General features: G+C 47.0%; 1 protein-coding gene across 1 annotated transcript in view; it reads right to left on the bottom strand.

Moving 5' to 3' along the window:
* The window catches only part of LOC124215215 (ras-responsive element-binding protein 1), a 49,665-nt gene extending 37,157 nt beyond the window's left edge, over positions 1-12,508 (bottom strand). Inside the window, exon 1 of the mRNA XM_069134132.1 lies at positions 12,294-12,508. The gene's annotated coding sequence lies outside the window, so the exon portion shown is untranslated. The remainder of the gene's footprint in view (positions 1-12,293) is intronic.
* Between the last annotated feature and the right edge of the window lie 1,224 nt (positions 12,509-13,732).

Genomic DNA, 13,732 nt, shown 5'->3' with positions numbered 1-13,732 from the left:
ATTTGACAATTGTAACAGATGTCTGTGTTCGGAGAACCAGAGATCCGTGGTATTCGAATTACTATATTTACGGTGTAAAAGATCAATCCGCATGCGAGGGGAAATTTTACGGAAAAACTATCATCTGTTATTGCGTGTATGCAGACGGTTAAACAGCCAACTGTCTGAGCGAACAATTATTGAGCTCCATGGAACACCTGATCATATAAAGATTCACGTTTATTGAGCAAGGAACGGTTGCTTACGCTGAGGGCGGTAAGTTTAATCGTAGCGCATGATAGTCGTTTGAAACAATTTCAAATGTTTTTAATTTATTCACCGGGATCTGGGAAGGTGAGAATATATCTCCGGTAACTTATACCTATGCGCAGTATGCGCACGCCGTATGCCTACAATAATCGTGACGAAATATGCGTTGTAAATCATTCTTATCTGATGCAATATGCATGGGCATAGGTATAATACATACCTATATACATTGGAGAGTTGAAGATCTTGAACCAAGTAAACAGGCGAATACCAAGACTGACCGAACGCCCGCGCCGCCACCGCCTCGGTGAATCGATCTTATCTCGCGGGTACACGAAAATCGCGGGTACGATTCGACAGCGATCCTAGTTACGATACGAGTTGAGAATCTTAGAGCTTCAACTCCACTGCTTCAAACTCAAATGCCCGAATTCCGGTCGAATGAAGATGATTTTTCCAACACATTTTATTATCTCGCACAAATATGTATGTCAAGCTGATCAATGCTATTTATAAACGCGTGCGACGTTGAAGTTTGCGGAAAATGAGTACGAAAATTGTGAAACGCGACTGCTGTGGTTAATTATCCGCTTACTGCTTGAATTTTTCGCGATAAAACACTTTGACGTCGGAGAAGTTTGGTCATCCCGTATTGCCAGGAAATTACTCTTTGATTTAGATACAAATTTCTGATAAGGACAACGTCTAGAATGATTCACGGTATCGACGTACGCACGTATTTCGTCAGTTTTTATTCCCCGGTGAATTTATCACTATTCTTGGACCCATGGAGAGTGGATAGGAGATTTTTATTAGTGCATCTACGTGATATTACTATAACAATAACGTATCCTGAGTAATAAAGTTATTCCAGCAATCGGACCATCTCCGACCATATGGCATAAGACACGTCTTACCCTGCCCAGAACCAGTTACCTAAGATTAATTAGCGTTGTTCCGTACTACACGCCAAACGTATAAGACTGTTAGTTACATTTGGCGGAGAGAAAGGTTTTATAAGAGAAGCGTCCGTGCGCGGACTCGACTGAATGCGATAGTTCAATTATTCCGCATCGAGTTCCGTAGGTGCCGATAAAATTCGCCTCGAATACAGCATAAAGAAATTCTTTCGGCCTGATTTCCGGTCCAGAGAAACGACGAAGGTGCCGGAAAGTCGCGCGTCGCGTTCTACGATGAGTGGGGACGATTTCGCGGCATCTCGGCGAGGTGCGACCTTTCAAAGGTGACACCATACGTGCAGCAACGCCGAGCTTTGCAGCTTGCGGTAGCAATCGAAGTTTTATTGTCCTCGTTGCCGGTCGCTTATTGTTCGAGGTTGTCGCCGAGGGCGACAGCGGAACATTAGATGCTGCACGGTGTCGCGTTGCTTTGATAAAGACAAAAATAGATCTGCTTCCGGAGAGGTGCTTCACCTTGTCATTCGAGCACCGGGTGCGAGACCGGGACGTCTCCGTCTCGGCGCACCAACACATCCGCGAATCAGAAATGCGGAGGCGAATGTGCGCGCGGGAGTGTTCGCCGATTCGTCGAGTGCATGTAGCGCGACTCGCGCGAGTCGAAGATAAGCGAATTCGAGAGAGACGGGTAGACGAAGCAAGGCGACTTGTGCAACTGGAGAAAACGCGACGTTCGCTCTGGCCAGCCGGAGAGAGGTGCGAGAGTCTGTTTCGGAAGGACAGGCAGCTCGTGTATAATATACACCTGCGGCTGTATAATGTATACCGCATATAACGTCGGGCTTGTAATAAATCGTAATCATAGCGTATCAACACTTAATTAATTCATCAGCCAACTCCCTGCACATCAGCCCGCTCACCCGTTTGCCGCTAATTGGCCGAACGAACGGTCATCGCTGCTGATATCAAACAAAAGATCGACTTCGTAACGCTCGCGTTTAAGATTCATTCTGCATCTTGTGCCAGGCGAGATGCGCTATCCGAGCTATGTGCTTGTTATTGTAGGTGGACCCGAGTAAAGTCCGTTCTGACGCCCCCTAATTCTGACGGGCCAGAAATAAGGTTGGCAGCACTAGAGTCCGACTTGGGCTTGTTCAATAGCACGCGCTGCATCTGCTCGACGCGTCGCTGTGATTGGCTAGAGGCTGACAGAGACAATCTTATTTCTGACCTGCTCAGAATCGACTTTACCGGGGCTTACCAGAGACCAATATGGACGGGAGTCAAAACTTGGAAGGGTCAACATGTCGACTGATCGATATACCGAAATTTCTAACATGCGGGAATAAAATAACGAAAGATTAATTGTTCGAAATCTTGATTTTCCAACTTTTTACCCCCACTCACCGATGTTCGTTTTTGAAGTCAAAGGTGAAAGTCGCGTCGAACCGAGGCTATTGGCTCTCAAACTTTATATAACTTGACACGGCGAGTATTTAAAAGGAGCAATTGGTATTCAATTTTGAGCTAACGTTACACCGTTCGAGTCCTTTCGTAATCTATTCCTCGTGAAAACCCGTCGAGTGAATACTTGTCAAAACATCAGATTGCGAGGAGGTGAAAAAGGTCAACCTCTTAAGATCCCCGTTAATCTGTCGACAATCGTTATCGATCATCCTGTCCCCATTAGTTAGGTGGAACACGTGTGGGTCAGCAACGAAACGGCATTAATATTGCAGTGGTTGAGCTGAGGTTACGAGATACACGCAGGCGGCATTATCGATTCACGTTTCCTCCTCGTCGTCGTCTTCCGTCTTGGCGAAGACGTTCGGTTCGATCGCAGCTCGAAGAAGAGGCACGGACTGACCGGAAGTCTGGCTTGGATGCGGTGGCGCACGTGTCGTTTCAGGGCTCGGTACGGTAACCGTGCCTCCGTCGTGTTGCAACGACGGTACATAGATGCGCGACGGAGTTGTCAAGGACCGCTGCTCGTCGAAAGGGCGCGTAAACTTCGACCTATGCAGGCCATCCTTCGGTACCGTTACCCATGTCGCGGGAATTCGTTAGTCACGTTAACGTTGAGTCGGCCACGTTAACTGCTGCATTACATCCGCTCAACTGTTACCGCTAACGAGCAAATAACCGTTTACTTTCAAATGAGCCCTCTGATTTCGAAGCTTGCAAGACTAACGATGGCTCCGAGGAAGTAATCCCGATCATTCGCAGATAGGACGTTTCAGATCCTGACCAAGATTTCCGCAAATTACTCGTACAGTTTCGATGGAAGCCTTAACGACTTTCGAACCTCGAAACTGCGGCTGTTGAGCCGTATAACGCCTAAAAGTATAATCGTTAATCTCGATGCTGCTCTCGCTAATTACACCAATTCCATGAAACTCCATGTTCTTCTGCAAAGCGCATCACCTTCGTCGTCTTAATTGTACTTGGCGTACGAGAGTTTTAAAAAAATTCCACACGACAGCCGGAAGGTGAGGCTGGGAGTTTTCGAGAGATCACGCGCTTGGTACCTGTTACGCGGCGAGTGAAGATCACTCCACGGTGGACCCTGAGACTGGTCGGCGGTACCGGCGGCGGGAAGGAAACGTGTCCGGGACACTTGATCTGCCACCTCCGTTGCGGCAAAGTTAGGTTACTCCGGTACTCGTCACACGACGCGACGAGCGTCTCGACGCCTTGCGCCTCGCGGAGACTCGGCCGAGGCCCAGAAGTGTCAGACCCTGGGGCGTGGGACCGAATAGTTGAACGCTTGTTCACGATCCGTAAGTTTTCCAGCCCGCGTCACGCGTGGTGATAACACTGAACTTTTATCGAGCTCGCTAGAGTATCTAATTACTCACGGTCAATAGAGCAGAGTATGATCCAACACTCGATACGGGGAAATCTTGAAACTCCGCAAAGGACAATCAAATTTTTTTATTCACGTTTCGTTACCGTGACGCAAGGACTCGAAAGAACCAGAGGAAATGGTACCTTATGTACACACGGATGAGAGACAGTTGGATAATTACTTCGCGGAGAGCTGTCGGAGATGGCTGTAGATAAGCTTTTGCATTATCTTCGAGTTCATCCTGTCGCGATAATACCACTTCGCGTTGCGTTGTATTGTCCGCTGGCAGACCGGCGAGCCGTGTGCGTCGCTTCTTAGGCGCGTGACGGTCCAGATCTCGTAACATCCGGACGACCTTGCGCGATTTACAATTTTGCTGAGAAGTGTCTTTAGCCTCCGCAAAGGCAGTCAGCAATCTTTTTTGCATCACGTCATAATACCAGGAGAGCCTCGATGACTGTCGCTGGTCGAGGAAACGGGGAACGGACATACACGTAATAATACGAGCTAAGAACAATAGCCGCGCACTGGTTCTGGAGTGATTAATGGAGATATTCAGTCTATGCGTCGGGCTATCGAGTCCGTTACATTGAATGAAATCCGTTATCATCTACCGATTCGCGAGTAGATTAACCTGACAACTTCTCGCGCTCAGAGATTATCGTTGTACGATTTCGGCCTTGGCTCTGCTGGCTTCGTAGCGAAATCGATCTAACCCAGATCTACTACCGCCCGTCCATGAAGTGGGACGCAAGAAGTTTGTGCGTGTGTTCGCGTACTATGCGAACGAAAAATGTGACCTGGTGCGACGAATAGACGCGAAAAGCAATCAGAGACGCAGGATGGGTGTGTTCCTCATGCGCCGCAGTTGAAAACTGTCGAAGATGGAGAACGAGAATTTTGTCGTCGGCGTCAGATTTCGTCTACTCATCGTGAATATCGTTATTCCGCTGCTGAAACTTGCGTTATCAAATGGATTCGAGGCGACTTCCGTCCGAGATTGAGAATAAAAATCTCGAACGTGCCTAACGAGTAGTACGACAATCTCTGATACTGCATCGCGTGTAAATATAAGAACGGTACGTCAGTGTCGCGTCATCCCGAGTCTCGCCCAAGTTCGAAAGAGGAGAAACCGTGAAAAAAGAAATAAAAAAAATGCTCAGCATCGGGAACGTGAAATGCGCTGGCAAGCATCCCTTGGCTTTGTCGTATATCTCTCGGCCGGCTGACTCCCGGTTTCTCCCGCGTTAATTAGTGCCGTGGACGCGCAAGAGGTGTGCAATAAAGGAGCCCACTTTACGTAACCGACTGGACACGGATAGCACGTATTCGCGCTGTTCGCTCGTGCGTGTATATGTACGTATAAACGTAGATTGCTCCGTACACGCAGCAGGCACACTGCGTACACACACGTGCACAGATGAGCGAGAGGGCGAGCATTCGTAAATGTGAAAAGTGTACGAGCACGTTCGTTTCCTACTATGCGCTTTGCCAACAAGTATCTACCTACTAAATGCCGAGGGTAATACAAGCGAAACGGCAGATCTTGTAAAAATGTCTTCTTCCTAGATCGTCACCGCGTCCGAAACTCGTATGATTTACAAGAATTTACATGACCAGATCCCTCGTACCGAGTTGAGTTACCTGCGGAGACAGCTCTTCTCCTGCTCGAAGATTTTAAGCCCGGTTGTAAATTACTTTACAGCCTCTGCGGAGCAAGGTTCAACCAGAGGAATGGGCAAGAGCGGAGGGCGAGGGGAAATACAGTTAGAAGTCCGAATCATATTGTATTCATCGCCGAAGAGAGGTGAGCACGGGCTCTGGGGCGGGCATTGTAAATTTAAGACGGCCGAGAGCTGACAATGCGGAAAGAAAACACCGCATAAAGATGTCGCGGGGTCGGATACCAGGTAAGAAGCGTCGTCCCTACAAATAAGTATGGATTAGCAGGCGAAGCTGCAGCGTCGGCTGCAGCGGATACTTCAGGATGACCAATGACCTTGCCGGCAAGGGTAGAAGGGCGGTAGCTTGACCACGCGTCCCGGAGGGGCTGGCACCTCGTAATATTGCAATTTAACAACTGCCAGATGACCGAGCCGACCAGGATCACCGGACGGACACGGTACATGTACCGCACACGAGGATCCTTGTCACCCCGGCACCTCGACACGAGCTCCGAAACAGCTGGCCAGCTACTCGAGAGAGGCTGCTGCACGGACCGATACCGTCAGGCTTGTCCCAAAGGAGCGGAAACCGACGCCCTCGAGTCTTGCAGCCGCAACCCTTCGGCAACGTAAATTGTTACCCTCTGATCCCCTGAACTGTTGATTTAGCAAGCGTCGTAATTCTTACAGACGTCACCTTATCTTACTTTAGATTTTGGATGATAGTTTATCGTGTCTGATGCGGAAAGAAAGAATCCATTGATTACCCCTCGGTTTCTCATTAAGCTTGTTTTTTATTAGGGAGAATTTTGTCTTTGTACAACTATAAGAGAACGCAAAGAAATAGTTTTAATTAATTATATTTGGTTTGATCAACTTCTACGAGGTCAGGGATGTTCTATGAAGTGTGTCGTCTCTTGCTGTCTCAAACCGTTATCCCGTGGTATGAGTTTTCTTGAATGTCGCGATCAACGGAAAGATTCTCTTTCTCTTCTCTTCCTAAAACCGAGTCTTCGCTGAAACACGTTCGAAATCCGATACGCCTCGATTGCGAGGTCAGCTGAAATTACGTCATTCAGAAATATGCGGTGTCACCCCTGACAAGTTCTGCATCGCTCGTGCGGATATATACATAGGTAAATGCGCATGTACGCAATACGAATGCTTGCTTGACAGTTTGAACGCCTCGAAATACTTCGCTTCCAGTTAATATACAACCAACCTGTTGCACCGCGGCATTAATTGCTGACACGCAGAATAACGTCAATTTCTCGCGCAGCGTATACGACGGACTAGATTTCTGTACGAGATACGACATACGAGAAATACGCTTCTTATATTTTTCATTTTCATCGTCATCGCAGTCTGCGGTCAATATATGACAGATCGGGTTCTCACGTATCAATTCTCCCAGCACGCATTCCGCATTTCAAAAGCTTGCAAATATTTTTTGTCGCCATGCGAATCGGGCATGCAAAGAAGAGCTTTTTCGTGAAAATTTTTTTCGTGAAGTTGTGAAAGGAGAGGGATGAGAGAGAGAGAGATTTTTGATTTGATTTGATTGATTCAATATGCCCTAGCACGCTATGTGGCAAAAAGTGATACAAATAGTAGATACACAAGATAATAAGTCATGGTAAATAAGAATAGTAAATAATCATAGTAATGTATCTTAGATAAGAGAAATAATAGTACATCGATCTAAGTAATAATACCGTCAACGCAAGGTTTAAAGATTTAAAGATAATTGATAAGAGTACAAAGTAAGGATAGTAATGTAAATATGAGAAGAAAGTGTAACAAAATAATAAAGCTTAGTAGACTGGTGAGAAAACGTCGTTGGTGTGACTTAGTCAAATTAATTCAGCGAGATCGTCAGGAGGACGAATTTCGATTGAAGGTTGATCATTTTCTTTTCTGGCAAAAATAGTTAAATTTTGAACCCAAACATTTTTGTAAGACATTTCAGCTGCACGAGCTTTGGCTTGACGTAGTACCATTATACACTTCCGAAGGCAGAAGCTTATTTACGAAAATACTGCCAGAAAAATTTGAGCCGAGAACTTCACTTATCTTTAAATCACGCTTGATACGCTTGCTGTTGATGACAGCTACACAAACGGCATCAGATGTCAGTGTGACAGCGAGTGAGAGAGAAACGCGAGTGGTTAGATTTGAGGAGGACGGAAACGGATCACAATTGAGATTGGAGTTTTTCTTCTGCATCACACGAACCGCAAGAATATAAGGAGACAATTCAGCTATGCCTAGTGCGTTGAAAACTTTTTGTACAAGAGAGACGGGAGTATCTTGCAAACCAGAAGGGAGACCCGATACAATAATCTAGTTCGACGCGTTACAGTGAGGAGAGTTAGGAGAGGAGTTAAGCTTGGATCTGACACCCGCAATCTCCTCTAACAAATGAGCATTGGCATTTTCTAATTTTGCGATTTTTTCAGAGTGCATGTTGACTGCTTCAATAAGCTTCGGGATTTCATTTACAGATGCATTAATGTTACTCAAAATTTGTCGCTGCTCACTTGCAAAAGCAGCAAATTTTGATTCAGAAGCACGTAATATAGATACGATCGACTCAAGTGTCATTTGGTCACTCTGCGTAGTTGACGGAGCAAGCGAATTTTTACCAGCAATTTGCTGCGACGACTGATTATCAGGCATCGTGGCGAGATGAGTTAGGCAGCAACTATTAACCAATCGGTAAGACAAATAACTTTTGAATTTGATGAAAGGAACGGTGACAGTGAGAGCAAGACAGCGGCTGATTGGCTATCGCCTTATTACACTCGAAGCATAGAGGGGTCGTCATAGGGAGCAGACAGATGTTACCAGTAGCGGAGATACCTATACTATCCTAGGTTGTAGATAGATGGATCGCGGTCCTACGAAGATCCAACGAGCAATTCCCTAGCGGTCGTCCAATGGCAAGAGGGAAGGCAGCGTGGGAGTTGTAAACAACGTGACAATCGTCCGTCAACTGTCAAAGTGGTTACAGCCAAGAATTTTAGGTTACAAAGAACCAGTCTTCGGTTTATTACCTCAGCCCGTAGCTCAGAAGAGAGCAACGAAGATTTTTAGTTCAACATTTTGCGAAGGGAGAGGAAAAAACCTGAAAGCAAAGCCCAAAAATGGGCAGGAGACAGCAGGAAATAGTTCAGAAGAGGAGGTTGACAGAAAGTAGCTAAACGGATACTCACCAGAGAGAGACAGAGAGAGAGAGAGAAAGAGAGAAAGAGAGTGTCTGATTCTACATTAACCACGCATTTCGAAGATTCTGATTTCTTCCACATGACGCAACGGTACCTACTCACAGCAGAAGACTATACATTGAACCAACTGGATACAGATACTGGAGCGGAACTGGCTCGGAGTCAGGACGTTAGCTCGGTTCCGTCTCGTTTCGAAAGAGAGTTGACGACTCCGGTAACGAAAGCCGAAGAAACTCTTCCAAACGGAACCAGGCCTATTAAGCGGCTCCATACTTGCTTCACGTTGCGGGCAAAGAGTTCCTCGTTTTGGGCTTCGTCGAGGTAATAAAATGCGTATTGGTCGAGGCGGTCATACTCTAGCCGGCTCTACGCTAGCCTCTCCAGCTCGGAGCAGCATCGCCGTGTACGAACGGCATTAAGATAAGGTGGCATCCGAGCTTGACGCGGCGCTGGACAAGGAGGATCGGCACAAGAAGAGCTCGGACAATTGCAGCGGGAGGTGGCGGCGGCGGCGAGCACTCCGGTCAACGTGGTCACCCGATCCTCCTCGGAGATAACCTCAGCGCCACTGTGTGTTCGGCTCGAGGTTGAAACCCGCGTCCCGAGAACACGCGCGAGGAGTTTCGAGAGCAGCTAGAGAACAACCATGGGAGGCGTGAGCGCAGCTGGGGATGTAGAAACGCGAAGACGGCTTGTCGGTTATTACAACTGAGCCTAGCTTTTACCGCCAGGCTAGCTGCCCTCTTTTGTTCCGAGCGGTGTCTCATCTCCGTTCTTATCTCGACGTGTATCGTAGCTGCTGTTGCTGCTGTTGCTGCTGCTGTTGCCTCTTCTCCGTGCCGTTGCCACATCTCGCCGACCCCTTTCCCCATCCCCTCCTCTCCGAGACTCCTTAGAGCCATGCGTGCCGAAGAATATCCCGTGTCACGTTTCCATTACGGCGTGTGCTCTTCGGCTCATGCTTCCATTCACGCAATGAAATACCGCGGCTTCTGTAGCCGGTATTGCATACTTACTGGTTCCGAGGGTTGGGGTAAGCTCTGCGGGCTATTAATATCGGAGTACGATCGATTCTGGAAGAATTGATTTCGTTCGATCCCCTTGGCTGGTTATTGTTTCATTCGGTGATTGAGCGATGCGAATTTCAGATCCCTTTCAGGCACTTTACAAATCGGATGAAATATTTTACTCACTGAGGAAAGTTTGAAGAACAAGGAAAATATACTTTGATCCGTGCATATCTTGTGGGTGTCGATCGGCGCGGACGCCTCTTAGAAATCGAAGGAACCAATCGGGTATACGTCTGCGGTCAAGAATTCCCCCTGGCGTCGATCGGTCGATGTATATAGAGATAGGTGTGTGTATACGCCCGCAGTCGAAGCAATGGACTCTGGTAAAGTCCGAGGACCATGAAAGGCGGGATGAAAGACTTGGTCGGAGGCGATAGTTTTATTTCTTGCAAGGCGTACGACGAGTGACAACAAAAGCGGTAGCGCGCAATGATATGAATCTTTATGTACCTCCACAAAGAGCTCAGAGACGGACGAGCGCGTCTCGACGACGTGTAATTTGCATTTGCCGCACGCGGCGCGCGTTTCACCGTGAAACGTTTGTGACAAATTCGGCGGGCGAACAATGGGAAGAAATAATTGATTCCTAGAATCTCGCATTCATTTGCGCCGACCCGCGACGTTGCGGCTAGACGCGAAAGTTTATTCGGAGACTCGAGTGCGAGCGGCGATCGTAAGCCGATATTGATCGTAAGTAGAAGAATTGGCACGCCATCGATCGGTGCAGGGACGAAGAATCATCGGTTGGTCAAAGATGCCTGTGGATGTTGCAATGCCGTGGTTAGTCCGGTGAATCACGTGTCTTCCGGATTGCGTGGCCGCACGCGTCGGCATCGGGCGTTTGCGTGACTCATTCCACCGGCGAATTTTACTCCCAACTTCCACAGACGTAATTGCTGATTGAAATGGAACGACGATTATCAGAGATCGTTTGAGAGGATCCACGCCATACGGAGAAAATATCACGAGAGGCGATGCGTGCAATCGTGTTTTTTCGCAAATTTTTCGACAAAGGCATTCCGGAACCTGAGAATCGTAAAGGCTATCGAAGAGAATTGTATTTCTTATTTTCGTCTCTTACTCATTAAATGCAGCACTCGTTTGACTGGCCAACACCATCGCATGCTCGCTGTCAGGTGTAACGCAACGGTATTGTCGGGGGGGGGGGGGATTAAAAACTGTACATCGAGAAACTGTGAATCATTCAAACATTCGTCAACACATTATTTAATCGTATCCCTTCCTGGGTATTAACGATAAGAACAAGATAAACAAAGCGAATATTATTCTCATTACGCAATGAGAAATATGAATTGCATATATATTACACCCGTCGTGAAAAAAGTGCAAAAGGAATCTTTATCAATTAGTGTGTAATAGAAAGAGAAATACAGATAGAATTTTAATAACATTTACGAAATTTACTATGCGACAAGCTGGAAACTTGCACTTTTGCATTCCTAAATTATATCCTCATCCAGGTATAATACTTGCGAGAATATAAGGAGACCCTACAGCACACGAGCAACAATTAACGATGCTGAAATTGCGCGCGGGAAATTTCCAAAAGAAATCGTGACCTCAATTATATTTTCCTAATCGATAGCTGTAATATCCATGCTTATAATGATTGGCGACGTAATCCAATACTAAAATGATTTTGACGTATATGTCGCGTGTACGTGTAAAATCAGCAAGCCTGTGTTCATACACGTTGCAAACACTCGCGGGCTTTCCTATCGTTTAACCCCCTCCCACCAAAACCCCGCGCACCTCATCTGGCAACGAGTTATCTCGCCGGAAACTCTCGTTGCCTGTACAGGTATATTATGACTCTGTCGTATCGCGTATTATACGAGGATCGTCGGTGTGTCGCATGCAGAATGTGTCTTTACTGTGTCAGGTACCGCGGTGCGTCCGCTATGCACACATTAGAAACTCATACGAATGAATCGCGTGTGTAGGCCAGTTTGTGCATTTAGCGGCAGATTAGAAGCTTCGTTGGACCTTCGTTTTTATCATTTAGACTACGAGCTCGCCTCGCCGTGCTGCGCCTAATGATGTACAGCTATACTTGACCATAATATTAGAGTAGTTGTATTCGCGTTGAATTGGGGGGGAAAACGTCTATCGCTAATTGCGGAAAAAGGAATTCTTGTCACAAGGATGATACGGTTTCTATTTATTCAATTAACGTCGTCCATCGTCGTGTAGTTTCGTATACGGCGTGCGGTCGGCTCTCAAGGCGTTACGTGCAATTCATCAATTCGAAAATATTCATGCACAAATGGAATATATTCGTATAACGAATTACTTACCCTGATCACGGGCGCGGGATCTTCGATTGACGGAACTTCGGACTGACTGCGGTAGACGATCAGATTCCGCGGAAGTAAGTCCCAGCCTCCATGGTCCACGGATGCACGGTTTTGTAGGCACCGAGACAATATGCACGTCCGTCAAGATGGGGAAGCTAGATTCGTCCCGGCAAAGATCTCCGTGCTGTGCAAAGGCTCGAGACGATCTGAATCAACTGAGAAGATCAGATTGGCAGAAGCTGGGGGGATCGTAAGCGCCTCGTAATATTAATCTTGTATAACTTGATTTCTTGGACCAGCCCCCCTTTGTGCGCTGCTCCAGTTTACGGGCCAATCGGAGCTCGGCTATTCGCGCACGCAATTGAAGAGGAGATCTAACGAGGGTTCGTCAGAACATCCCCTTTCGAGGGATCCGATTCGGGCTTGGCCCTTTCGGTGTTGCCCCCGAAATTTCAAGGCTCAAATTTTTTATTATTTTTATTCCGATGTCAGTTGACGAGCAGCGTACGTGGCAAAAAGCTCGTACTCAATTGTCGAAAATTCAGATTCGCAATCCTTTTGCAAATAGTCGAAAGAGAGAACTGTCGAGGAAGTTTCGTAAAATTTATTCTGTTATAGCTTCGGTTTTAGGTTACTTGCTTCGGGCGCGCTTGCGGATACGACGCGAGTCCGATAGCTGCGACCGCTTATTTACCCGACGATAAAACTTCTAAGAATAAAGTATGTAATTAACTCAGGCTTTTAGATATATTCGTCTCGTCAACTATCATCGAATAGGCAAGTTGATCCGGTTTGCACGACGGCAAATACCCGTTAATAACAAGGTGAAGATGGATAATATAATATGGTCGAACGTATTATCGATCAGCTCCGACGATCTGCGTCTGAACGTCAACCGTCGTTGGCGCTTCGTTCATCTACTCAATTTTTATCAAAAACCGCACATCCAAAATAGCCGTTACAAAAATTGCGGTAGTCTTGGGCGAGGCGAATGTCAGGTTCCATCCTGCTCAAAAACTCTCGAGTTGAACGTACGGCTAACCAGCTGCATACGGTCCAGCATCTAGACTCTGAGAAGCGAAAGGCTGGACCGACAGCCGGCTATAATCTGTGGGCGGGTTACCAGCGAGCCCTCATTGGCCAGCAACCAGACACCAATCGCCAGGCTTCTTTCTAAGCTATCCCACGCAGCCCGAGTCTCTCACCCTAGTCAGGCGAGACGTGCTGGAAACGGACCTCCGCAACTTTTCCTCAAGGATTCCCCAGGCAAAATGTGATTTCAGGCTGAAGTCTCGCAGCCACAAGGCTGCTCGTAAAAATCGTTGGCCGGTTATCAAAGTTGCGGTTGAACCATTGGCCAACGTTGATGGTTTTGTAACCTCATATTTCCTGTGTAAGATGTTCCAGGATCTGCTCCAACGTCTTTTTTCAATACACAT

This window comes from Neodiprion pinetum, chromosome 3 (assembly GCF_021155775.2).
Source record: "Neodiprion pinetum isolate iyNeoPine1 chromosome 3, iyNeoPine1.2, whole genome shotgun sequence".
Lineage (NCBI taxonomy): Eukaryota > Metazoa > Arthropoda > Insecta > Hymenoptera > Diprionidae > Neodiprion > Neodiprion pinetum.
Note: the sequence above shows the minus strand (reverse complement) of the source record. Positions and strands in the feature narration are given on the sequence as shown.